Source organism: Tenrec ecaudatus, chromosome 14 (assembly GCF_050624435.1).
Source record: "Tenrec ecaudatus isolate mTenEca1 chromosome 14, mTenEca1.hap1, whole genome shotgun sequence".
Classification (NCBI taxonomy): domain Eukaryota; kingdom Metazoa; phylum Chordata; class Mammalia; order Afrosoricida; family Tenrecidae; genus Tenrec; species Tenrec ecaudatus.
Window position 1 is genome coordinate 54958543 of NC_134543.1, and position 13372 is coordinate 54971914.

Sequence of the window (13372 nt, forward strand, 5' to 3'; positions counted from 1 at the left end):
CCCGTGCAGACCACCCTCGGTCGGTCGCTTGCTCGCGCTGCCACCAACCCTCAGGTCTAGCCACTCTCTGCAAAGCCACCCCTCACCCCAGTTGTGTGTGTGTGTGTGTTCAAGTTCAAGCTTCTGGACCGTATTGGGGAGACTTCTAGTCTACTTACACGGAGTTACCCTTGGAGATACTTTGTTGTAAGCATAGAAAAGTGCTTCACGGAAGACAGTAGGCTGGAAAGAGTATTGGCATTCAGACGAACGGGTTAAAACAACAACTTGTTTTACATGGGTGAGTGTGACCGAGAAAGACATTGGAAATCTGTGCCTACAGTTTTAGGCGAAGGGAATTAACACGAGGTCACAATGACGTGTGTAAAAACATTATCCTCTGTAGGAGAGGTTGCATCTGGTGTCATCGTGTCCGGTGACGATTAAAAGATGACAGAAACGTTCGATATATATTTTTTTCTTTTAACTTTAGCAAGTTCCTCTCTATGGGATTTGTAACACCTCCAATAAGAGTGACCTTTCAAAAATACTCTTGGCAATTGGAGACAAATTATTAGGATATGTTACCCTTAATTTTGGATTTTAAAAAATCAGTTAGAGACAAACCCAATTGCTATACCCCAGGGAAGTCTTGAAGAGCCCATTGGAAGGCGATTTGAGGTTTCTTTTATGTTTGATGCACTCTTTCCAAATGGGAGCTGTGATGAAACCCGAATGAGTATTAAGGGAAATTGACTTTGAATTTTGCAACCACTTTGTTTATTGGATTTAATGATGATACAACTTAAATGCCCCTGTTGTAAGGGAGTAATTAACCAGTAGATGCTGCTTCACACAGGTGGTAATATGGAAGGAAAACATCCCTCCTTCTTACTTAACTGCTCTTGTTTAGTTTGTTACTAATAAAAACCCACTAGGGTGTATTATGCCATCATTAACCCTTTGATTCTACTTAGATGACCTGTAATGGAAAGTGGTTTTTTACTGGTTAAGAGGTTTTTCAGTCTTCTATAACCGCTCTTCTAGGCATTAGGGTGTTATATTATGAGCAAGGTTCTGGCACAGTGAATAATCAATCACGGAATCCTCTTCTTTATGTAGAATTAAAAGTAGTTAACACTTCATTGTTTATCCATGCATTACCCACTTTGGAGAATGACTTTCTTTAAAAAAAATGACATTTTCAATGATCCTTTTCAGTTCCACTCTTGTCATCATTGTATTATGACTTAACCTATGTCAGATCAAGTCAGTTCAACTCAGCATGCCAATAATGGTGAAAATCCCCATTCCTGTATTTTCTCATCTTTCTACTGTAAGAAAAATGCAAAGGAATGTTTGCCTCACAAAGAATCCAAGACTTCCACCTTCTTTCTTTATTGATATGTTATGGAAAACAACTCGTTGAAACCGGATTTTATTCTTGCTTGGGAAAGCAAACAGTTCTATTAAAGGGCCAGGCAGTACCTGCCTTTCCCCTGGTGGTTCCTTCCTGACAGTAGATAGAAGAATGAGCATTTACCACTCTCTATCCTACCCCCCAGCCCACACCCGGCCCTACCCTCACACTTGCAGATACAGATGCTTTCCCTGCTAGGCTAGCTCTCACTTCTTAAACATCCTTAAGGCACGTGTGGTGCCTTTCTCATGTCTTTGTTCTCATTACCTAGAAACACCTAGTTCCATTTCCAACTGGTGCTACCCTGTTTGTCCCTGAAAGCCCAGCTCCTTCCCCTTGACCTTTCGGACCTCATTTCCTCTTACTCTCCTCCTTCCCTTATTCTTCTCTAGGCTAACCTCACTGTTACTAACTGTGAGAAGCATCCTAAAACCTTTGGGCCTTTGTTCTTGCTGTGGCCTCTGTGCAGCATGTCTTTACCAAGACCTCTCTTCCCGTTACACACTGCCCAGCTTCCTTTCCTACTTCATTGTTTGCTCTCATCACCATCTAAAGTGATATTTTAGTATTTCTCTTATTTATTTATTGTCCAGCTCAATCCATTACAATTCTCAACACGGGCCAGGATTTTTAGGTTTTGTGTGTTTCTGTCTGTAATAGTGAATAAAATTATGCTTAGCCCAGAGTAAGTACTTTAAAAAAAAATAGATGAATGAGTGGATGTTTATCATTCAGTTTATCACCCAGTTCTTTGAGCATTTACTATAGACATCACAGCATTAAGTTAGCATTTAATATCTGTTTTCTTGCCATTTCTCTTATGGCCTTCAGATAAAATAAATCATTTTATTGGGGGCTTGTACAATTCTTATCACAATCCATACATACATCCATTGTGTCAAGCACATTTGTACATTTCTTGCCATCATCATTCTCAAAATATTTGCCTTCTACTTGAGCCCTTAATATCGGCTCCTCATTTTCCACCTCCCTCCCCACTACCCCCTCCCTTATGAACCCTTCATAATTCATAAATTATTATTATTTTGTTATACTGTACAGCTCTATTTTTGCTGATTGGAATACTCTGGGGAAAAAATCTTTTGGGAAGTTACTTCATAGCATTTCAAATTTCAGTCATCTTACACAATTTTTAATATGCCTAAAAAAGAGTGACACCAGAAATTATATGTGATCAGAATCATTTTGCTATTTATAACTGTGTGTTTGATTAGCTGAAAATCCATGGATGTTTTAGAAGTATCTCAGTGAGTGAAAAACAATGCAGGTGAATCAGAGCGATCTTGTCAAACATCAGTGTAGAAGGTTCCAGTGCAATCCTTTAGATTCGTGATTTTGTCTTAAAAGTGACACTTACTATATTAAATAATTCAAACAATAAGGTAAGTGCAAAATGAAGAATAAGAGCCCCCATGCTATCATCTTCCTTTCTATCTCCCTGTGATAACCAAGGTTAGTTACCTACATGCCATTCCAGAAATACTCTGTTAGTACTCAAACACACACAGCACTTGAAATCTGCTTGGTAAGACTGTGTTGTATTCTTTTCGGGGTCTTCTTTCCACTTTGCAGTCAGTATTCTAGTCAGCTGTATCCCACTACTTTTTTACCCCTAGGGCTCTTATAAAGCAGGGTTTTCCAATGGACTACAACTTTGAGATTATAAATTATTTTATGTTCTTTGAAAGGACAGATCCTTTCTAAAGCTTCTTTGTTTCCTGAGAAACCCCAAGAGGGGAGAAAGCTCACCCTTTAACGATTAAAAGAAGAGGGGACAGTCAAGATTCTTCTAGTTAAATGGGCAAAGTAGTGAGGTGGAGAGCTGCAGATCCTGGTGAAGGGGGCAGAAACCCAAAAGAGAACATGAATGTGGCAGGAAATGGGTGAAGAATTGAAGTTCAGTTTGGCAGATTGTATTTGTAATTACTGCAGATTTAAAATCTGCCAACAGGAAGGGGAAGTCTGGAGTTAGTATCGGTTAACACCGAGGGAGAGACTTTCACTGGATTCCCAAAGAATGTAGGATGATTTCCAGGTGAAAAAGATGGGGGAAGAGATTCCAGATGATGGGAAACAGTGATGGACTTGAGAATCTACGTTTGTATTCTAGGTTTGGTATGGCCCAGCTTTGGAGAGGTGCTATAGGTAGAGAACACTGCATATTTTCTGGCAGGAAAAGTCCAGGTAATGGAGCTTCTGGTTAGGTCAGAGAATTTACACTGTTTCCTACTGCTGAAGAAACGCTTTAGCATCGACTCTGGTGCTTTAGAGGATGGATTGGTCAAAGTGGCTGGAAGTCTAGAGACCAAGTACGAAGATTCCAAATGAGAATTTATGCAAGCCTAGATTTAGGCATGGGTACAGGGCATGAAAGGATGAATTTGAGGAATTGATATTTCTAGGAAATGATAAAAATACTTGGCACTGATAGGTAAAAAAGGGAACTAATGGCAATTGTAATTTTTGGCTAGGGACACTATATTAAGGCCACCAACAGAGAGAGTTAGGAAACACTGAATTTATGAGACCTGGATTTTATGCTTGATTTTGGACATAGGGGGTTTGCATACATGTAAAAAAATGCAACACCGGTGTTGAGAGTTGTGGACAAGGGATAGAGGTTTAGGAGTAGTCATTATTTCATGGAGTGGTATCTCCAAAGTATAGGTGAGGTCACCCAGGGACAGTTGGTAGGAGAATTAAGGAAAGACTATAGTCTCAGGAGGTATAACAAGATAATGTATTAATGGTATCTAAAAAGTATGAGGAAGTTCTTTTCATAAAAAGCAAGAATTCTAAGTTATCTGTCATCTCCCGCCTCCATTCCTATTTCCTTATGCTTTGCAGTGAGGGGATTGATCAGTCCTTCCTTCATTATTCCCCTTGTCTTTCAGATAAAGGCTTTAGAATAACTTGACTTTTAAGGCCCTGCCTTTCCCAACACTTGTCCTACTGAACTCACGTCATTTCCTCATGCGCTCTGCTTTCTGCCCTTCAGGTTTGGGCAGGTACTGTTTTCTCTTCCTGGAATATTCTTTCTCTTTTTCTCCTTTATTTGTCTATCTTCTTTCAGCATCCATTTTCCACTGAATTTCACTGAATATTCTGTTCATTTCATTGAATGCCCTATTCTTTTTTTTTAATTATATATTGTGGAATATTTATTTCTAATTACAAATCAGTGAAATTTTGTCTTGAAGCATGGTGTAGCATGGGTAATGGTCTTCATGACAGGTACTCATATGTGGGCGTATCTTCATGTGGGCGGACCCGCCTGGAGACGAGGGTGCCTTGGTTCCTAAGACCATTGGAAATATGTGTTTTCCGATGATCTTAGGCGACCCCTATGAGAGGGTCGTTCGACTGCCAAAGGGGTCGGGACCCACAGGTTGAGAACCGCTGCTTTAGCACCATAGGCTTTGGTAGGCAGTAGTTTTATATTCCTGTTCTTCTGGAGGGAAAAAAAATCTGGAGTCATAAAAACACGGATCCAGTCTTTACCAGATATGATACTGATACTGTCTAGGATACACCACTTCTGGAAACCTATATTTTTATATCTGTAAAATGGAGATGCCACTGTTTATTTACCACAGAGTTATTTGGGAAAATAACATATAACCTCTTGAGTATAGCTTAGCATCAAAGGAGCCTTGGTGGTATAGTGGGTATAAGAGGCTGCTAACCACAAGATCAGCGTTTGAAGCCCCTGGGGTGAAGAGCTAAAACTTTCTGCTTCATCAAAGATTTAGAGCCTTCTAACGCCACAGGGGCTTCTAAACCCCTGTCTAGGGTGGGTATGAGTCAGACTAGACTCGATGGTAATGAGTTGACAGCCCAGCACTATAGTAGGTTCTGAAGGAAATCCTCCTTGTCTTGGGCTGCGCTTCCTCTAAAGGAAAGCTGGTGATGCAGTAGCGTAAGAGTTGGGCTAAAGGTTCAAGCCCTCTAAAGGTTGGGGGTTTGAACCAGGCAGCCGACTCACAGGGAAAGCATCTTTTTACAGTCTTCTATCAAGATTGACAGCCTGGGACATTCTGTGAAGCTCTTCGATGGGCTGTAAGGTTGTCGCGAGTTTGCGAGTAGTGGGTTGGGTTTGGTTGGCTTTCGCTGTATTTGGTCACCTTTAAAAGAGCAGTGTGGTCTGAGGTGCCTCCTCTGGTATTGCTGGGGGCTGGCCAATTCCCAGGGGAGCCCTTCATAGCCTAGCCGCCAGGGACCTGACTAGGCGCCGGGACCTCAGCGTGGCACTACAAAGGTTAACTCCACCTCTTTTCAAATATCCTATTCTTTAGATTAGATCATGTCTGTCTGTGTTTTCATAGATCTTTATGTTTTTTCTTGACATGATACTCATCACTCTCCATAGTTGTGTGTCAGTGAGTGAAAACAGGGTCCTGGTGTTTACCACTGAATCAGCTCCTCTAGCCTAATGCTTCTTAGCACAGTATTTGTGCTCAGTAGATACGTTGAAGGACGGAGTGACCAATATAGCAGTTGAATGGTAAGAGAGGAAGTAGAAGGAATAGTTTTCTTTTAAGTAACTTTGCTCTGAAGGGTACAAGAAATGAGGCACACAGTGTTTCAGAAACCCCCAACCCCGCCCCATTTCTGTTGAGACTAAGTGATGACAGCAGTCCCTTATCATTCTTTAAGGTTATCTTATTACCCAAGTGACCAGTGAGGGTTGAGAAATTTAGAGAAAGAATTCAAGGAATCCCTTAGAGAAGGGAACGAAAAGAAAATTTGAGAGAAGTGGAGACTTTAGAAAGGGAAATAGAAAAAGGATAGGATTGATAGGTTGGGGACAAGTGCACGCCACCTCTCTTCCCTCCTTTTGTATGTCTAAGGTAGAAGCTTCTTTGTTGACTCCCAGCCCCAGACATTTCCCTGTGAGCACTGCTGAGAGACATTGATGAATGGGATGTAGGCGTGGATAAGACTGGGTTATTCCATAGTCAGTAATGTGTGTGTGTGCGCGCGCGCATGCACGGAGTGGGGGTATTCGTGTGCCAGATACTGTTGTGGGGCTTTGGAATACAAGTGGTCAAAATGAAGAAAGATTTTTGCCCCTGTGAAACTTAAACATTGTAGTCCTGGATAGAAAGACAATAAAGGATAAATAAGTTGTGCAGGACTTTAGAACACAATGAAAGCTGTGAATAAAGAAAAAGCACAACAGGTTCAGGGGAGATAGGTATGCCAGAATGGATGGAGAGGCAGGGTGGAGAGTGATATGAAAATGCTCGAGCTCAGCCTAACTGAGAAGTTGAGATTTGAGCAAAAACTTAAAGAAGGTGAGTTTGCCAACTGGACATCTCTGTAATCAGAGAAAGGCTTAAATGTCTTATCTTAATGGATCCCCTGAACCTGCTTCTGTAGCTAAATGGTAAGTTTAGGGCAGGAAGTAGAGCTAAGGTACAAACGTTGCCATTTTCACAGCTCAGTGGTTGGTATAAGACCGCAGTTATGATTTTTAATTAAATTAGATTCAGCAATGGGTGTGGGTTACCAGTTCCTGTGCCATTTTTAAAAGTGGCTTTTTGTAAGTGGAGATAGGGAGCTAGCTGCTCCTCCAGTGGTGTGTCTCTCCACCAGTGCTCTCTGATCTTCAGGGCTGAGTCTCTCTTGGTGCCCAGTGGGTACCCAGAATGAGTATATTGTCTGCTCATTATTTCTATAACAGTTGATATCATAACATCACCCACTTTCTTGTTTTATGAAGTGAGACAATTTAACTTTATCTCTTTTGTGACCTAGTAGTCAAACGTTGAGAGACTTTTCATGTCAGGGTAAAAGAGAGCAAAAAACTTGGGGAAACTGGTTAACAACAGAAAATAAGAGAAAAGACTAGTTCAAGTTTTTATTCAAAATTATATTCAATTTTTAAATGATAGATATTGCAAGTTTGTCCATTGTAGATTATGCTAAATATTGTAGAAGGTTATTATGAAAGTAAAACGTTGTTACTATTATGTATGTTTAGTATTTTACAAATCACTTCATTAAAACCTTTAGGGTTTTTTTTTTTTTTTTATAGAAGCCTCTTTAGTAACTCTTAAACAGGACAAACATAAGACGTACACAAATCAAGAAGGAGAGAGACCATCAGCATGAGGCCATAATGGTGTCCAGAAGATTCGTGGCCACATTGCTGTTTATAGAAAATAGAACACAAAGGAAATTCATGGCAAACTCATGATTAGCAGTAGCTCAGTTCATCGCCATTGCAGGCAGGATGATGGAAGTGAAAGGGGACATATTCACTATTACAAATTAGACAAGTGTATAGCATTGGTTCTGGGTCGTTTAGATTGCATACATCTGTGTACTAGACATGACAGTGTGGCTCTCCTACTTCATTTTCATTAGGGGCATTCCCAGGTAAGTCTCTGAAGTCAAGAGCAGCCCTCACTGGACTGCTTAGGGAAGTAGTAACAGTCCACTTTCAGATACATTCTGCCTGAGGGAAAACCTTTAACATTGCCTGGTTAATAGCCAGAACTCCCTCCTTGGAGGCTGAAGTTATGTCAAGGCTCCAAATGGAGTGGGTTTCCACTGTAAAACGTAACCTTGTGCAGGACAAGTGTTTGGCATTTAAGTTTTACTAGTAGTATAATCAAATAGAGAAGAGAGCTATAGATTTGGATGTAAATATATAGCAATACTGATCTCCATTCCATTTTTAGTATTAATTTTTATCAACTATTTAGTATTGATTTTTTTCTTCCTGTTCATAAGTAGGCTGATTGTGTGACTCCCTGGAAAAAATACACACACACACACAAAATAATGCAGGTATTGTGAATACAGTAATCTCTGGACTGTGACTGGGGACACATTATTTTAAAACACCTTCCTGCTTTCACAGAAATGTGAAAACTTAACAGTATTTCCAGCTTGGTGATGATGCACATAAAACTGTCTTATCTTGAGTGCAGATATCAATTGTAATTCCAAAATGACTTGGGGAGAACCTTAACCTTGGCCGTAAAGTGCATCTAGTTAGTGTCTTGGTTCTTATTATGTACATAAGTTCAGGATTTTCACTTCAACCATCATTTCTAGTATTTTTGATAAAGACAAATGAGATAGAGGGTAGAATTATGTAAGAATTATTTGCTATTTATTTCAGTTTTGCTTTCAGTACCAAATTGTGGTTTCAGACCAAGTACACAGGAAGAGAAACATGAAGCATATTAACAATATTTGTGCTTTTGACTTCTTGGTCAATTTGAGAACTTGGCTCCAGATCAGATGATAACTTGGTGCAGGTACTTCCACTTGGGCCGTATTGAACAACTTCAAGTATTTCTACGCTTTAGGGTGTTTTCAGAAGGCTTTCTAGTTCTCTGTGAAGTATGACTCAAGATAAAGTGTAGATAATGTTCTGAAAAGAAAAAGATGGGTTTAGACCTAATCAAATGATCGTTCTGTGAAATATCATCATCTCCCATGGAGATCTCGGAGATGATGTAGAAAGCCAGGCTGAGAGCCAGGCCTGTCATTGGAGGAGTTTGAACCCATGAGTCATATTCGTCCCCACCTTCCAACGTTTTTATAAAAATGAAATCGGATTAAAATGACTAAGAGTGACTAATGTTTGTATAGCCCTTTCATAATCAGTGTACTACTTCTTCCTTACAATAATCCCATGAAGCAGATTGGTCAGATGATATAATCATCTCCATTTTACCCAACAAGAAACTATTTTCCCAAGGTCTTACTGTTAATAGGTGGCACTTATAAGGAGTGGAATTCATATCCTCTTTTCACACTCTGGGTCTCTTCCACTATACCAAACCACCTCAGGGCTACATCTTCATTTACCACTGTCTACACATAATACTTAACACATTGCCGAGCACATAGTGAACCATTCAAAATTATGGTCAGATGAGGATTGGCAGCCTCATCTCCGTGCTGAGTGGTGAGGAATTTTATTGATTGTTTTGTACAAGCATGTAAACTTCAAGGCTGGGTACCAGTTCTCAGAGGCACTCCTTCCTGGTTACTTCCCAGGCCATTCCTCTTACCTTTATGTAGCCCAGGCGTAATCTGAAGTCATTCTAGGGGTGACTTTGTGAATAGCCACCCTGCAAGACAGACACCTGAAATCAGAACTACCCTTAGTTTGGGTAGTTGGATGTCCTTTTGCTGCCCCTTCTCGAGCTTTAGGTTTATCGTTTTTGTTCCCTAGCATAACTACTAGTTCCTTCTGTTTGCTTCCTGATTGAAGGATTGTGTCTTCCATGTTTGTTTTGTGAACTGCGGTGTGACTGCTCACACATATACATCATCCTTTTTTTAGAATGCATTTTACCTTTTTTTAAAATAAACAGTTGCTGTTGAGTCAACTCCAACTTATGGCAACCTCACATATTATCGCAGTAGAACTGTGCCCTGCAGTTTCTTCTTTTTTTCCCCTTTAAAGAAACTTTTTATTGTAAATTAGGTGATAGTTCAGTGTCTATTATCAGTTTCCATTCAACATTCATACATATTTTGCTTCAGCGCATCCATTACAATGCTTTCAGTGTACTTATTCCACTTCCTCTGCTTCCTGTTCATTTCCTCCTTTCCTAATCCTCTTAACTTTGCCCTTGGTAAATGCTGCTCTTTTGTTATCGCAAATGATTGTGATCAGCTACCCTTTTTGTCCCCCTACCTTCTCCTTACCCTCCTGGTATGGCTCTCATTGTTGGTCCTGAAGGGTTTATGTCTGGATTCCACATTTCCAGCTCTTAGCTGTACCCGTGTACGTGCTCGGGTCTAGTCTGATTTGTAAGGTAGAATTGGGTTCATGATAGTAGGGGGAGGGGGAAGCATTAAAAAACTAGAGGACAGTTGTATGTTTCATCTGTGCTATACTGCACCCTGATTAGCTCGTCTCTTCCTTGTGATCCTTCTGTAAGGGGATGTCCAATTTTCTAAAGATGGGCTTTGGGTCTCCATTCCGTGCTCCCCCTCATTCACATTGATACATGATTTTTTGTTCTGGATCTTTAATGCCTGATACCTCATCCCATTGACACCTCATGGTGTGCTTCTTCCATGTGGACTTTGTTTCTTCTCAGCTAGGTGGGTGCTTGTTTATCTTCAAGCCTTTAAGACCCCAGATACAATATCTTTTTTTTCCCCCCACACCCTATATCTTTTATTAGCCAGGCACCATTAGTTTTCTTCACCACATTTGCTTAAGCACCCATTTTTGTCTTCAGCGATCATGTCAGGGAAGTTGAACATCATGGAGTGCCAGGTTATTAGAACACAGTGTTCTTGTATTGAGAGATACTTGTCTGCTACCATAATACTTAACGTATAAATATATGCACATAGATCTATTTCCCTGTCTTTATAGATAAATATATGTACATGCCTGTATTTAGACCTCTATAAATGCCCTTTGCCTCCTAGTTCTTTCCTCTATTTTCTTTTACTTTCCTCTTGTCCCACTATCATGTTTGGCCTTCATTCTGATTTCAGTAATTCCTCTCGGTTACATTGCCCTTGATCAAGCCCTACTAGGCATCCTATGCCCTCCTCGCCATCAATTTTAGATCATAAAGTAATTTACTTTTAAAAGACATAACTTTCAGTGAGTTATTGTTTAACTTTTGCATTTTAAGCTTTTTTGCTTTTAAATATAGTAGGGGTTGGAGATGCTTGTGTTTCACCGGTTTTCTCTAGATTAATCATTCTTCCTACAGGTAGAATGGGACCTACCTTCTTATCTTTGCCTCTGTTTTCCTCAGTGTAGGTAGCCTTCTTTTTTATCTTTTCTTAACAAATCCAGGGACAAGGGAACAAGTAGTGACCTGTCACTGGCATCATGATACTTCAAAATTTGTCTTGAAATATTCTTTTTATTGATGAATGCAACCTGTTTCTCTTCATTTCGTCAGTGTTTCCATAACAGAACACACGGTAGTCTACAAAAGGTTCACAATGACCAGTCCATTTCAGCTTGCTAATGCCAGGATATCACTTTAAAAGTCTCTATTTCATTTTTGTCAGCTTCCAGTTTTCCTCAGTTCATATTTTGTGCATTCCATGTTCTGATTACTAATGGATGTTTGCACCTGTTCTCCTTTTGAGTCCCATGTTAGCAAATAGAGATCCCAGAGGCCTTCCTCCAACTGCGTCATGAAGATCTGCTTTATTTTGATAAAGCAGCTTTTGAGTGCTTTCCAAACAGAGGGCCTCTTCCAACACTGTCAGACAGTGTTCTGTTGTCCTCCATGAGGTGTTCACTGGCGGATTGCTGGAAATAAATTGCCATCCATGCCTAACTTCCTAGTCTGTCTTACTCTGGGAACTCTGCTGAACCTCTGCACCACGGGAAACCTACTGGCATTTAAAATACTAGTGTTATAGCTTCCAACATCGTATATTATCTTAATACGTGCTAAGTTTACTTCTGAACTGCCAGTGGTTTCTCCTATCTTTATACTGAATCCTGAAACTCTACCATAGTTCCTTCTCCCTATGCATTGCCAGAAAGCCGTACATTAAGCCACAGTATTCTCTAGTCCTCTTAGATTGGATTCAGTACTTGCACTTTTATTTTTAAAGATCATTTTATTGGGGGCTCTTACAGCTTTCATAACAATCCATACATATATCAAGCATGTTTGTACATATGTTGTCATTACTTTCTAAACATTTACTTTATTTTGAACCCTTCGTATCAGCGCCCCCGCCCTGCCTCCCAACATCGCTATCCCTTGATAACTTATAAATTATTATTGTTTTCATATTTTACAGTGACTGCTTTTACCCTTTACTCATGGTTTCTGTTGTTCATCCCCCTGGGGTGGTGATGGTGGTTGTGTCAATCTTTGTGATCTGTTTCCCCTTCCTTCCCTCCTCTCTCCTGTCCTACTGGTATTGCTACTCCCGTTTCTGTTCCTGAGGGGTTTATCTGACCTGGATTTCACGTGTTGTGAGCTCTTAGATGTGCCAGTGTATAGGCTCCAGTCTAGCCCAAAGTGGAAGGCAGGACTGGGGTCATGATAGTGGGGGGGGGGGGGTCTGTTGATTTCTATATCTTTCCAATTGATAAAAGCTCTCTGAAGACAGAAATTTTATTATATCAACAAGAATACCTGCCACATAGTATTTATTGATTTTTGTCAAATGAATGAACCAATTAAAATAGTATTTCATAAACACTCAGGAGTCACAGGCAAGTGCTTTACCATCAGGCAGAGATTGTTATAAATGTGTTTACAGTGGGTTGAATTTAGTATAATCTGACACTTGGTCAACTGACCTCCATCTTGACCCAACCTGAATTTGATCTAGACTTAAGTATTTCTTGCTTCTTCCAGGACAAAAATTTATTCCCTGGCTTTTAAAATATTGATGGTGGGTTTTTCTTTCTTACTCTTTATGTGTATTTGTATTTTCATACCTTGTATAATATAATTTTGTTCTTGCTATTTTATCTTGTTTTTGTTTTTTGTTATTGCTGGGTTTCCCAGTTTGTGAAGCATAAAAGTAGATGCATAGAGATAATAACTGATGCAATGGCTTATCAGGGTTAGAGGGAGGGTGGGAAAGATAGGGAGGGTGAGGGGATCTGAGAAACAAACAAGGAATCCGGGATGGGGGAGTGAGTGCTGTAATCAATTGTGATTATGTATATACAACTCTTGTAGGATTTGTGAATACTATATATCAAGAGAGCCACTTAAAAAGAGAAAGAATGTTGATAGAATGTGAAAAGTGTAGCCAAATTCATTGGAGGGGGGAGGGAAAGAGATAGATAGATATGAAGAAATTGTTTGGTGGGATTCTAATTTGCTGTGTAAACTATCACCAAAACACAATAAAATATATTTTAAAAACAAAACAAAACTGAGAGAAGTCTGGATGAATTGAATCAGGTATGAAGGTTTCCCAGCCTGTGCCATGACTATGTACTTGTGGACTAGCCTACGGTGTGTT

The 13372-nt window shown here is 39.9% G+C and overlaps 1 protein-coding gene across 2 annotated transcripts in view; it reads left to right on the forward strand.

Moving 5' to 3' along the window:
* The window catches only part of MAP4K5 (mitogen-activated protein kinase kinase kinase kinase 5), a 110916-nt gene that overhangs the window by 766 nt on the left and 96778 nt on the right, over positions 1-13372 (forward strand). The gene's annotated exons all lie outside the window — the stretch shown is intronic.